This window comes from Cetorhinus maximus, chromosome 33, assembly GCF_964194155.1.
Source record: "Cetorhinus maximus chromosome 33, sCetMax3.hap1.1, whole genome shotgun sequence".
Taxonomy (NCBI): Eukaryota; Metazoa; Chordata; class Chondrichthyes; order Lamniformes; family Cetorhinidae; genus Cetorhinus; species Cetorhinus maximus.
In genome coordinates, this window is record NC_135911.1 from 9,586,259 (window position 1) to 9,601,546 (window position 15,288).

Genomic DNA, 15,288 nt, shown 5'->3' on the forward strand with positions numbered 1-15,288 from the left:
AGATTCACCACTCTCTGGCTAAAGAAGTTTCTCCTCATCTCTGTTCTAAAAGGTCTTCCCTTTTCTCTGAGGCTGTGCCCTCGGGTCCTAGTCTCTCCTACTAATGGAAACATCTTCCCCCACGTCCACTCTATCCAGGCCTTTCAGTATTCTGTAAGTTTCAATCAGATCCCCCCTCATCCTTCTAAACTCCATCGAGAATAGACCCAGAGTCCTCAAACGTTCCTCATATGTTAAGCCTTTCATTCCTGGGATCATTCTCGTGAACCTCCTCTGGACCCTCTCCAGGGCTAGCACATCCTTCCTGAGATACGGGGCCCAAAATTGCTCACAATATTCTAAATGTGCTCTGACCAGAGCCTTATAAAGCCTCAGCAGCACATCCCTGCTTTTATATTCTAGTCCTCTCGAAATAAATGCCAATATTGCATTTGCCTTCCTAACTACAGACTCAACCTGCAAGTTAACCTTAAGAGAATCCTGGACGAGGACTCCCAAGTCCCTTTGCACTCCAGATTTCTGAATTCTCTCCCCATTTAGAAAATAGTCTATGCCTCTATTCTACCTACCAAAGTGCATGACCTCACACTTCCCCACATTGTATTCCATCTGCCACTTCTTTGCCCATTCTCCTAACCTGTCCAAATCCTTCTGCAGCCTCCCCGCCTCCTCAATACTACCTGTCCCTCCACCTATCTTTGTATCATCTGCAAACTTAGCCAGGATGCCCTCAGTTCCTTCATCTAGATCATTAATGTATAAAGTGAAAAGTTGTGGTCCCAACAGTGACCCCTGCGGAACTCAACTAGTCACCGGCTACCATCCTGAGAAGGACCCCCTTATCCCCACTCTCTGCCTCCTGCCAGACAGCCAATCTTCTATCCATTACTGACCCTCTGACAATGCAGCACTTCCTCAGTACTGAGCCTCTGACAGTGCAGCACTCCCTCAGTACTGATCCTCCAACAGTGCAGCACTCCCTCAGTACTGATCCTCCAACAGTGCAGCACTCCCTCGGTACTGATCCTCGGACAGTGCAGCTCTCCCTCAGTACTGACCCTCTGACAGTGCAGCTCTCCCTCAGTACTGACCCTCTGACAGTGCAGCACTCCCTCAGTACTGACCCTCTGACAGTGCAGCGCTCCCTCCGTACTGACCCTCTGACAGTGCAGCGCTCCCTCAGTACTGACCCTCCGACAGTGCAGCACTCCCTCAGTACTGACCCTCCGACAGTGCAGCACTCCCTCAGTACTGACCCTCCGACAGTGCAGCACCCCCTCAGTACTGACCCTCTGACAGTGCAGCACTCCCTCAGTACTGACCCTCCGACAGTGCATCAATCCCTCAGTACTGACCCTCCGACAGTGCAGCACTCCCTCAGTACTGACCCTCCGACAGTGCAGCACTCCCTCAGTACTGACCCTCCGACGGTGCGGCACTCCCTCAGTACTGACCCTCTGACAGTGCAGCGCTCCCTCAGTACTGACCCTCAGACAGTGCAGCACTCCCTCAGTACTGACCCTCCGACAGTGCAGCACTCCCTCAGTACTGACCCTCCGACAGTGCGGCACTCCCTCAGTACTGACCCTCTGACAGTGCAGCGCTCCCTCAGTACTGACCCTCAGACAGTGCAGCGCTCCCTCAGTACTGACCCTCTGACAGTGCAGCGCTCCCTCAGTACTGACCCTCAGACAGTGCAGCACTCCCTCAGTACTGACCCTCCGACAGTGCAGCACTCCCTCAGTACTGACCCTCCGACAGTGCAGTGCTCTTCCCGTTCTGACACTGGGAGTGTTGGTGTGGATTTTGGAATTGGGTCTCTGGATTGGGATTTGAGTCCAGGACCCATGGGCTTAGAGCTGAGAGAGATTTTAACTGCTTTTGCCACAGCTGTTGCAATGTGCTCCACATTTTGTTGAGTTACTAAATTGCAACGATTTTATGACTTGCGAAACTTGCAGACGCTTAGCGACGGTTACAATGTCCCAATAAGTAGGAAAGTGACAAAATTCCCCACATCTTTCTGCCTCACGTAAGTCACAACAGGTTTGATATTTAATTCCACCTGGCAGTGCAGATGCACAGTTTCGAGTTTGTGGATTGTCCTGACTCACTGGGGACAGTGTGCTGTAATATCAGCCCCGCTGCTCCACCAGACACAGCAAATGGCAAAAATTTTGATGAAACCAGCAGATTGCCCCAATTCTACCTGTTTAATCTAGGATAACAGAATACGCGCACCAGGTTTGTAAACTTAATCAGTAAACAACTGTTTATTGAACAAACTGTCATTAACCAGTGGCAAAAGAAAGAACTGCTAATTTTGACCTCTGGAACTTAAACTCTACTCCCTTCTTAAATTCCTACACACATACAGACACACAAACACACTCACACACACAAACACACTCACACACACAAAAACACACACGCATACACAAACACACTCACACACACAAACACACACACACACAAACAAACACACACACACACATACACAAACACACTCACACACACAAACACACACACACACAAACACACACACACACACATACACAAACACACACACACACATACACACACAAACACACACACACACAAACACACACACACACACAACACATACAAACACACAACACACACACATACACAAACACACACACACACAACACATACAAACACACAACACACACAAAAACACACACACACAAAAACACACACATACACAAACACACACACACACAAAAACACACACATACACAAACACACACACACAACACACAAACACACACAAACACAAAAACATACACAAACACACACAAACACACACACACACAACACATACAAACACACAACACACACAAACACAAAAACACACACACACACAAACACACACACACAAAAACACACACATACACAAACACACACACACAACACACAAACACACACAAACACAAAAACATACACAAACACACACAAACACACACGCACACAAAACACATAAACATACAAAAACACACACACAAAAGCACACACACATACACAAAAACACACGCAAACACACATACACAAAAACAGACACACACACATACACAAACACACACACACAAAACACATAAACACACAAAAACACACACATACATAAACATACACACACACAAACACACAAACACACATACAAAAACATACACACACAAACACACCAGACAAATAAGACACACAAAACATGGATTTTAAGGGTGGGATAAAACAGTTCAATAGCACCAATTCCGGAGTACAGGATTCGATGGGTTGATTTTGATCAATTTCTTCCAAATTCCTTTCAGTTCTTGTTGATGACACGAGGTGGTCTTCCAGCACTTTCAGTATTTAGTTCACTGGTTGAGAACTTGCTTTTCAATGTCTGTAACAGTGATTTTCCCCTTTTCCTTTTTACAAGGGTTTTCAGAAAGAGAGCAGGTTATAGAGATATGAGGAAGAGAGATTTTAGATGTTTTCTCTTTGCAGGCCAGGAGATTTCTGCTCACTGCTACCACATAAAACCCTGGTCACCTGGACAGAAGCCAATTAACATGCTGTTGTCAGGCAGCTCCCTTGGTCCAGGGCTCCTTTCCGGCACCATCCGGTCTTTCATGGCACACTCTGTTCCAGGACTGCAACGTTGTATATATCTCTCATCCTGTCTCAGTGGACATGTCTCTCAAACTGTAGCCATTGCAATACCAATTGACAATCCAACAGAAAATAAAAAGAAATGTTTCTTACAGGATTGTTGGGGGTCTGTAGGTGTGGGACTAGGAAATTATTATTTCATTTTAGGATGGGGTCCCGCGGGGGAGGGTAGCCAGCAGGGCTCTCAGTTTGAGTCTTGAGCACCCCCACCCATGACCCCCCCACGTGTTAACAGGGGCGAAATGCTGAGCCTTTCAATAAAGTGTCTACAGAGAGATAACCCAACCTTCCCAAATAAGGAAGTAAATGAGCAGCCTGACCCTGTTGTCAAGAGTGTCTATCCTGCAGTTGTATCATAGCCAAATTCGACAATACAAGAGAAACCTTCATTTATACAACGCCATTCACAAGCTCAGGTCACCTCATGTTCGATTCTGCAACCCATATCCTAACTCACACCAAGTCCCATTCAACCATCACCTCCTGTTGCTCACTGACCTACATTGGCACCTGGTCGGGTGGTGCCTCCGTTTTAAAATTCTCCTCTCTGTGTTCAAATACCTCCTTGAGCCCCGCCCCATTCCTATCTCTGTAACCTCCTGCAGCCCCTACAACCCTCCCTATCTCTATAACCTCCTCCAGTCCCGACAACCCTCCCTATCTCTGTAACCTCCTCCAGCCCCTACAACTCTCCCTATCTCTGTAACCTCCTCCAGCCCCTACAACCCTCCCTATCTCTGTAACCTCCTCCAGACCCTACAACCCTCCCCATCTCTGTAACCTCCTCCAGCCCCACAACCCTCCCTATCTCTGTAACCTCCTCCAGCCCCTACAACCCTCCCCACCTCTGTAACCTCCTCCAGCCCCACAACCCTCCCTATCTCTGTAACCTCCTCCAGCCCCCACAACCCTCCCTATCTCTGTAACCTCCTCCAGCCCCTACAACCCTCCCCACCTCTGTATCCTCCACCAGCCCCACAACCCTCCCTATCTCTGTAACTTCCTCCAGCTCCTACAACCCTCCCTATCTCTGTAGCCTCCTCCAGACCCCACAACCCTCCCTATCTCTGTAACCTCCTCCAGACCCTACAACCCTCCGAGATCTCTGCGCTCCTCCAATTCCGGCCTCTTGACCATCCCCCGATTCCCATCGCTCCACCATTGGCGGCCGTGCCTTCAGCTGCCTGGGGCCCTAAGCTCTGGAATTCCCTCCCTAAACCTCTCCGCCCCTCTGTCTCTCTCTCTCACTCTCTCCTCTTTTAAGACACTCCTTAAAACCTCCCTCTTTGACTGAGCTTTTGATCACCTGTCCCTGATATCTCTGTATGTGGTTCTGGGTCAAATTTTGTTGGACAATCGATCTTGTGAAGCATTTTGGACAATTAAAACTGTGATATAAATGCAGAAATTTCGTTGTTACTAAGTTCTTTATGCCAGTAAAATGCTTATGAAGTGTGATCACTGTTATTACTTTGGAAACGTGAGAGCAAACAGGTGCACAGTAAGATTCCACAAACTCTAATGTGGTAATGACCAGGGTCATCTGTTTCAGTGATGTTGTTTAATGGTTAAATGTGACACATGAAACTAAGGATAATACCCCCATACTCTTCTTCAGAAAGCACTGTGGGATCTTTTGCATCCACCTGAGGGGGCAGGTGGGTCACTTGGTTTGATGTCTCATCTGAAAGACGGCAGTGCTGAGAGTGCAGCGCTCCCTCAGTACTGCCCCTCCGTCAATGCAGTGGTCAGTCAGTGCTCACCCTCTGCCATTTCAGTGTTGCCTCATCCCTGCCCCTCCAACAATGCAGCATCCCTCAGTACTGACTGACAGTGCAGCTTTCCCTCAGTACTGCCCCTCCATCAATGCAGCGCTCCCTCAGTGCTCACCCTCTGCCAATGCAGCACTCCGTCAGTCCTGCCCCTCTGACAGTGCACCTCTCCCTCGCTACCGACCCACAACAGAACAGCACTTCTTCAGTACTGACCACCGCACTGACCCCCGCACAGTGCAGCACTCCCTCAGTACTCACTCTGACAGTGCAGCACTCCCTCAGTACTCACTCTGACAGTGCAGCACTCCCTCAGTACTCACTCTGACAGTGCAGCACTCCCTCAGTACTCACTCTGACAGTGCAGCGCTCCTGCAATACTGACCCGCTGACAGTGCAGTGCTTCCACAGTACTGACCCTCCGACAGTGCAGCACTCCCTCAGTACTCACTCTGACAGTGCAGCACTCCCTCAGTACTCACTCTGACAGTGCAGCACTCCCTCAGTACTCACTCTGACAGTGCAGCACTCCCTCAGTACTCACTCTGACAGTGCAGCACTCCCTCAGTACTCACTCTGACAGTGCAGCACTCCCTCAGTACTCACTCTGACAGTGCAGCACTCCCTCAGTACTCACTCTGACAGTGCAGCACTCCCTCAGTACTCACTCTGACAGTGCAGCACTCCCTCAGTACTCACTCTGACAGTGCAGCACTCCCTCAGTACTCACTCTGACAGTGCAGCACTCCCTCAGTACTCACTCTGACAGTGCAGCACTCCCTCAGTACTCACTCTGACAGTGCAGCACTCCCTCAGTACTCACTCTGACAGTGCAGCACTCCCTCAGTACTCACTCTGACAGTGCAGCACTCCCTCAGTACTCACTCTGACAGTGCAGCGCTCCTGCAATACTGACCCGCTGACAGTGCAGCACTCCCTCAGTACTGACCCTCTGACAGTGCAGCACTCCCTCAGTACTGACCCTCCGACAGTGCAGCCCTCCCACCGTGTTCTCCACTGAGACCATTGGTCTGGACCTCTGGCATCAGACTGGAATGACCTCCTTTTGACAGAGGACAGGCTGTGCCCAACGAAACCAACATGGTCGATTTAGATGAGGAAAGAGGCTCGAATGGAGCATAAACACTGACATGGACTGGTTGGGCCAAATGGCCTGCTTCTGTGTAACCTCGGTTAGAGACTTCCTAAGATGCACAACCCTCTGAGAGAAGAAATATCTCCTCATCTCAGTCTAGAATCTCCCCGTCCTAGACTCTTAAGCCGGGGGGGGCGGAAGCAGCCTCTCAGCATCGACCCTATCAAACCCTTGAAGAATTGGGGATGTTTGAAAATGAACCTATTGATAAAAAAGCAGTGCAATGGAATTACAAATCCTTACTTTCCATCTTTACTCACTGTTAGGGCACCCTTGGATAGTGAAAATGGGTTGAGCCGTGATAGAGAGCACAGGGGTGTGTAAAGATGGATTGGGGCCTGCAGTGGTGATACATTTGACCGAGTAGAAAGAGTGTGTGAGTGAAGCGCGCTGTGAGGATGCAGAGTTCCTCTCTCTCCCTCTTTCGCGCCGTAGCAACTGAAGGTAGAGCCTCTCCTGCTGTCAATCAGAGGTCACGTGAGGGCTCTGACCCATGGGCCCTAAGCACGGGCGATCCTGGGTTGTGGGGCAGGGGCTGGGTCTTCCTGTCGATAGTCCTGATCGATCGGGTAGCCCCTGAACAGCTCTCCGTCATAAAGTTTACCTGTTTCTTGTTGAAACCTGTCCGTTCCCTCCGGGGGCGTCGAGTGTAAATAGTTCTCACCTCGCCTCGCCAATGCGAGTCCATCGAATCTTAAGGATGAGAGAAAAGACTACTGACCAGTCATGCCGCTCTTCGGCCGAATCGATCCTCACGACGCGGCCATGGAAGACCGGGGCCAGTGTGTCGGGCGCCTTGGTTTCTGTTTCGTAGGGAACAAAATTACCGGGGAGGGGGAGCAGGAAGCCCTCCTCTTGGGTGTATGCGGTCGCGAGACATACAACCTCACCCACAGCCCTGACGGTCCTGAACGCGCTCAGTTCTAAGCCCGACGATGAATTTAGCGGACCTCGTGAAAACACACTTCCAGCTGGTCATAACGCAGCGTTTTGAGTTTAATTCCAGAGCTCGGGCGCCTGGGAGAGCCCATCGCAACCTATGTAATGAAGCTGAAGCAGTTGACAGAGCCCTGCAACTTCCGGGGAGTGGGGGGTCACACGAAGTGATTTTCTGCGGGAACGGTTAGTTTGTGGGGTTCAGGGGGACACCGTCCAGCGCTGTTGACACACAGGTCGACGTCGACTCGAAGCGCGCCCTAGGAATCTCCCTCGCGTGGAAAGTGCTGCGCGAGATGAGCAGGCTTTGCAACGCATGCGACCTGGCGCTGTCCATCATGTGGGGTGGGAACCTACTGCCGAGCGTGGTGTGAAAACCAGACACGGCATCGAGGCGAGAGACAACGCCCGGTATCAGATACATAAAAAGGCCCAAGTAGAAACCCTTTGGCAGCGGCTCTGAGGTTAATCGGTTATAGAAGTGGGGGGGCGACTACACACCGGACACCTACAGATTCGAGGCGGCTGAAGCCATTAGTACTGTAAGATAGATCACAGAATCACAGAATCTCACAGTGCGGGAGAGGCCCTTCGGCCCATCAAGTCTGCACCGACATGTGACAAACACCTGACCTACCTACCTAACCCCATTTACCAGCACTTGGCCCCATAGCCTTGAATGTTATGATATGCCAAGTGCTCATCCAGGTACTTTTTAAAGGATGTGAGGCAACCTGCCTCCACCACCCTCCCAGGCAGTGCATTCCAGACCATCACCACCCTCTGGATAAAAAATGTTTTTCCTCACATCCCCCCCTAAACCTCCTGCCCCTCACCTTGAACTTATGCCTCCTTGTGACTGACCCTTCAACTAAGGGGAACAGCTGCTCCCTATCCACCCTGTCCATGCCCCTCATAATCTTGTACACCTCGATCAGGTCGCCCCCTCAGTCTTCTCTGCTCCAACAAAAACAACCCAAGTCTATCCAACCTCTCTCCATAACTTAAAATGTTTCATCCCAGGCAACATCCTGGTGAACCTCCTCTGCACCCCCTCCAGTGCAATCACATCCTTCCTATAATGTGGTGACCAGTAAGGCAATGCCAGGTGAGGTTGGAACAGGTTGTAAAGCAGCAAACCAACATGATACAGCAGAACCTGAAGCTGCCGACCACGATATCTATTCCCTGTATAACGTAAACCGCTGTAAAAACCGAACCTATCACCCTCACAATCCAAGTTAATGGGAAGCCACTAATAATGGAGGTGGAGATGGGACCCTCAGTCGCAGCGGGTGGGAGAGAACACATTTAAATAGCTAAATGAAGGTCCCCGGCCACTGAATCTGGAGTGGGCGACCGCTAAATTGAAGACATATGCTGGAGAATCTATTCAGGTAAAGGGCGTCACCACAGTACCAGTGTCTTATAGGCAACAGACAGCCCAGCTTCCAGTGATAAAAGTGACAGGAGAAGGATCTGGTCTTCTGGGCTGAGACTGGTTACAGAAAATCAAGGCTTGACTGGTCTGGAATATTTCGCTTGAGAAGAAGACTAGTTCCTGAATGGCTGGGGAAATACGGCCGGGTATTTCGAGACAAATAAGGGAAGTTAAAAGGCTTGCAAAGTAAAAATATAAGGGGATTCTCAGGCGACACCACATTTCGTTAAGGCCAGGCCTGTGCCTCACGTGTTAAAGGAGGAAGGTGGATGCAGAACTGAGCCGGTTAGAAAATCTGGGGCATCACCCAACCTGTTCAATTCCCGGAATGGGCAGCACCCATAGTCCCAGTGGTTAAGCCTGACCGAACTTTACGCGTTTGTGGGGACTGTAAATTAACTGTTATTAAGGCAACAAAACTAGATAAATATCCAATTCCAAGGATAGACGACTTATATGCAAAGCTGGCTGGAGGCAAGTCCTATACAAAACTGGACATGAGTCACGCTTACCATCAACTAGAGCTGGATAGCATGTCGAGAGGATACGTGAATATAAACATGCACAAGGGTCTTTATCAGGACAATCGCCCACCCTTTGGAATGTCATCGCGTGTGCTATCTTCCAGAGGACAATGGAGAGACTTTTGCAAGGGGCTTCCCCGAGTGGTAGTGCACCTAAACAATGTTCTGATCACAGGGTCAACTGAGACCGAACACTTGGCCAACCTGGAGGAGGAGCTAAGGAGGTTCTTGGAAGCCGGGTATGATTAAAGAAAGAGAAATGTACATTCCAAGCATCAGAACTTACTTACCTGGGTCACAGGGTGGATGCCGTGGGTTTACATCCGGTATAAGAGAAAGTTCAGGCAATAATAGATGCATCCTCACCATCCAATGTAACCGAACTCAAGTCCTTCCCGGGTATGATCAACTCCTATAGCCGCTTCTTGCCGAGCTTATCAACTGTGTTAGCATCATTACACTTGTTGTTAAAAAAGAATCACCGTTGGTCGTGGAATTCACAACAGGAAGAAGCCTTTGTGACAGTTAAGAAGCTATTACATTCCCCGTGTTTATTGGTGCACTACCACCCATCGAGAGAGTTGGTATTAGCATGTGATGCCGCTCCTTATGGTGTAGGAGCTGTGTTATCACATAGAATGGAAAATGGATCAGAAAGACCCATTGGCTACATCTCAAGAACCCTCTCCACAGCCGAGAAGGGTTATTCCCAGCTGGAGAAAGGTTTATCGGTGATATTCGGAGTGAAGAAACTCCACCAGTATCTACATGGACGACATCACTATAGTGTTGGGCCATAAGCCATTAATGGGTTTATTGGGGGTGGGTTAGCTCAGTTGGCTGGACGACTGCTTTGTGTTGCAGAGTGATGCCAACTGCATGGGTTCAGTTCCTGTACCTGCTGAGGTCACCATGAAGGTCACACCTTCTCAACCTCACCCCTCACCTGAGGCGTGGTGACCCTCAGGTTAAACTCACCACCAGTCGTCTCTCTCTCTGATCAGAGAGCAACCTATGGTCCTCCGGGACTTTGGTCACTTTCACCTTCAACGGGTTTATTCAGTGAGGATAAGGCCATTCCTCCAATAGCCTCAGCAAGAATACAACAGTGGGCTTTGATATTATCTGCGTATGAGTATAATGTACCGCCCTGGCTTACATATCGCAAATGCAGATGCACTCAGTCGTCTCCCGTTACCAGATAGCGTTGAACATGCTCCAATGCCACAAGAAGTTGTGCTCGTGTTGAATTTCCTGGATTCTTCGCCTGTGTGTGCAAAGCAAATTAGAAACTGGATGAACCAATACTGACGAAAGTCAGAGACCTTGCATTGCAAGAGTGGGCAAATTCACCAGGGTCTGAAGAGATGAGACCATTCCATGCTCCAAGCACAGAGTTAAGTTGCCAAGATGGAATCTTGTGAGGATTGAGAGTCGTCCTCTCTTCACAAGGTAGAGAACCACCCGCGACGGAGATTCACAGGGCGGGTCCAGGCATGTCCAAAATGAAAATGTTTGCGCGAAGCTATGTCTGGTGGCCAGGCTTTGACAGTGACATTGAAAGCTTGGTCAAGCACTGTCAGCAGCAACAGGAGTTGCCTGATGGATGTGTACAAAGTCAAATCGGCAGCACCGAGCGCAACTCTCGAGACGCTGCGTCAATGCTTTAGCGCACAAGGCCTACCTGAAATCGTTGTTTCTGATAACAGTACAGCCTTGGCCAGCTCAGAGTTTCAGAACTTGGTTCATCTGAACGATCAAATAATCTGACCGATTAAAACAGCCCCTTCTCGTCCTTCATCGAATGGTTTAGCCGAGAGAGCTGTTCAAACTTGCAACTGTGGTATGAAAAGGTTTATCAGAAGGTACTCTAGAAACTGACCTTTCCCGCTTTCTTCCCAGTGATCGTACGATGTCACGTTTGGCTATGGGTTCAGCACCGGTTGAATTATTGATGAAACTCCACCGAAGTACAAGGTTAAGCCTGGCCTCTCCCAACTTCGAGGGGAAGGTAGAGGAGGATCGGGGCAATCAAAAATTGAATCACGATAATTCAGAGCAAAGCTCGGAGATTCAGTGCGGGAGACGCAGTTTCCGTGTGGGGTTTCGGCCGTTGGACCCTGGTTGGGTTCCTGGGACCGTTGCCTCCGAGGCTGGTCCCTTATCTTTCCAAGCGCAAGTGGAAGGCCGAATCGCCAGTCAACATGTGGACCATATTCGTGAGAGGGAGAGACGTCAGCTGGGATTGTCCGTGTCTGCCGGCGTTGGGCGTGTTTGGTGGCGTGAGCGGACGATTTGGTGAGAAGGGCAAAGACCTGGGTCCACGCCGTCGTGAAACCAGTTTGTGATTCGATGGTCGCCCCTCGTTTCCCGCCATCAGACATCAGAAACTGCATTGTAATACAGCAGCATGTCATTATAAGGCCAGCCCGCTGGACTCATTCCACCCCCCCCACCTCGCTGGATCCTCTGCCCAAGTTGGCAGGAAAACACGCCGATGTGTTACACAACAGCACATGTAAGGCGTGCACTTGGCGGGTTGGACTTCACTCGGGACCTCGAGGCTTGTTTGCCTACCTTGCCTCGGGCAGCACTCGCGGGCATCAGCGCCAGGCTTCACAGGCAGAACCACGTCACTTTTAGGAGGGCTCATGGGCAGGTCTCTACCTACCAGACCAGCTGTGAGGCAGGGGGTGGCTTTTCAATGGCTGCAGGGCAAGGGCTTGCTCGGGGAAGGGGGAGAAGTGGCCTCAGGCGAGGGAAGAGGCTGCAGGGCGAGGGCTGTACTGGGGAAGGAGGGTGTGTGTGCGGGGGCACATGTTGATCTGTGCGAGTGGCCTCAAGAGGGTGAGGGCTGAGGGGGCAGCCTCCAGAGGAGATGAGGCCAGGTGGAGATGTGAGGGTGTGTGTGAGAGAGTGAGTGGTGATGTCCCTTGAGCTGACAGTGAGTGAGATGCCAGTGAATGTGTGATGGGCTGGTGAGTGTGTGAGGTTAGGGTGATGAGATGGTTACCTTACCCTGGCTGCATGGATGAGATCATTCACCCTCTATCTGCATTGGATGGCCAACCTCTTCAGTGCAGCATTGGCACTGACCACCACTGCCATCGCCTACCAAGCCGGAGTGGCGATGTCGCTGCCCCCTCCTGCGGCCAGAGCCGGGGGCGTAGAGGACATCACAGCGGCCTCTACAGCGTCCAAAAGGTGCTCAAGGGCCGCAGTCCCCTTGCCTTTCGGGGCCATGTCTCCTTTGCTGTGGTCCTGGGATGGAAGGTCTGACCGCGGCTGGACTTTAAACATGGCGCCCGGCGTGACGGAGCGGCGAGGTGATGGCGTGGCGGGCGAATGAGAGCCTGCCCGCCGTTTCCACGGCGTGTTTCCCGGGAGCGCAAGGTTCACGAGGCGGGTTTGGGACGATACGGCGTGAAAGGTCACCAGTGCGGCCGGCGGGTAAAGCGTCCTTTATCCCGCTCGCTATCGCGCTCGGGTACAAATCTGCGAGGGTTCCTCGCTTAATATTTAATCACCTGTAGTTGTATATATGTGTATGTTGTTGGGTGTTCAAATGTTCCCCTGTAAATAGAAACTGTAAAAAATGAAAGGGGGAGGAGATGTAGTAACTGAAGGTATCGCCTCTCCTGATGTCACTCAGGAGACACGTGACATTCTCGGAGGCTCCTCTCTCAATGACCCTAAAGCCTGGGCAATCCCAGGGCTGGAGCTTCATGTCGATAGTCCCGATCGAGCATGGAGACCTGGAAAGCTCTCTGTCACAGTTTTTCTGTTTCTTATTGAAACTTGTCTGTTCCGTCACCTCATCGTACACACCCTCTCTCTCTCTTTCTCTCTCCCTCTCTCTGGCTCTCCCTCTCTTCCCTTTTCACACCCTCTCTCCCTTACGTACTCCATTCTCTCTCTCTCTCTCTCTCTCATCTCTCTCTCCTCTCTCTCTCTCTCTCTCCCCCTCTCTGTCTCACCCTCACTCTATTCTTCTCTCTGCCCCCGCACTCACTCCCTCTTTCCTTCTCCCTCCCTTTCTCTCCTTTTCCTTCTCTCCGTGTGTCTCCATCACTCTCCCTGTCTGTCCTTTCTCTCTTATCACCCTCCCCTCTCCCCTTTTTACTCAATATTCCCCCCTCTCCCTCATTCCCTCTCTCCCCCTCTCTATCTCTTCTTGTCTCTCTATCACTCTTCCTTCCTGTTTATTTCTCTTCCCCCTCCCTCCATCTTCCCCTCCTCTTTCTCTCTCTCTCTTTCTCTCTCCCTCCTTTTCTTTCTTGCTCCCCTCTCTCTCTTTTCACCTCCCCCTCCTCCCTCTCACCCTCCTCTCTATCTCTATTCCTCCCCTATCCCTTCATCTCCCTCACCTCCCCCTCACTCTTTTCCTCCTCTTTCTCTCCATCTCCCCCTCTTCTCTCTCCCCGCCTCTCTCTCCCCTCTTCTCTCTCCCCTCCTCTCTCTCCCCTCTTCTCTCACCCCGCCTCTCTCTCCCCCCTCCATTTCTCTAGCTCTCTTCTTCCCCCCTCCCTCTATATTGCCACATCTCTCTATCTTTTTTTCTCCCCTCTCTCTACATCTCCCCTCCTCTCTCTCTCCCCTCCTCTCTCTCTCCCCACCTCTCTCTCTCCCCCTCTCCATTTCTCTAGCTCTCTGCTTCCCCCTCCCTCTATCCCCCCATCTCTCCATCTCTCTTTCTTCCCTCTCTTCCCATCTCCCCTCCTCCTTCTCCCCGCTTCTCTCTCCCCCTCCATTTCCCTAGCTCTCTTCTTCCCCCCTCCCTCTATCTCGCTCCCATCTCTCTATATCTTCCCCCCACCCATCTGCCTCTCTCTCCCCTCCTCTCTCTAGCTCTCTTCTTCCCCCCTCCCTCCATCTCACACCCCCATCTCTCTATCTCTTCCCCCACCATCTGCCTCTCTCTCCCCTCCTCTCTCTAGCTCTCTTCTTCCCCCCTCCCTCCATCTCGCCCCCATCTCTCTATCTCTTCCCCCACCATCTGCCTCTCTCTCCCCTCCTCTCTCTCTTCCCTCCTCTCTCTCTTCTCCCTTTCTCTCCCCCTCTCCATTATTCTAGCTCTCTTCTTCCCCCCTCCCTCTATCTCGCTCCCATCTCTCTATCTCTTCCCCCACCCATCTGCCTCTCTCTCCCCTCCTCTCTCTCTTCCCTCCTCTCTCTCTTCCCCTTCTCGCCCCCTCTCCATTTCTCTAGCTGTCTTCTTCCCCCCTCCCTCTATCTCTCCCTCATCTCTCGCTCTCTCTCTCCCTCTCTCTCTCCACTCCTCTCTCTCTCTCTCCCTCTCTCTCAGCTCTTATTATCTATTTCATGGTTCTGACAAATTGATTTGAATACTGAGTTTATCAGACTGAAGTTCAGTGCAGATTCATCAAGTTTTGTTGCGTTGGTGGAGTGGATTTAGCCTCAGTTCCCACTCTGTAAATAGATTTCTATTTCCACTCGCAATATCTGACAGGAAACTGGACCAAGTATTTCCTGATCTCAGCAGATGGCGAATAACGATCAGAGATACATAAATTACAGACAGATCGAGATGAAAATTTCACTAGCCTCTCCATCTTATCTCACCATTGCATTCCCAAACCAAATGGCCAAAAGATAAACTCAACCACATTCCAGCATTCGAGGCAGAAGATGTGTCAACATGCTCGCTCCTTTGACATTTACCCAAAGTTCTGTCCTCTGCCTTGAGTTAGTTCCATAGTTTTTAATAATTGATTTACTTAACCTGGGTTGATACTGCATTACTGATTCTGAGGGAGTGCTGCACTG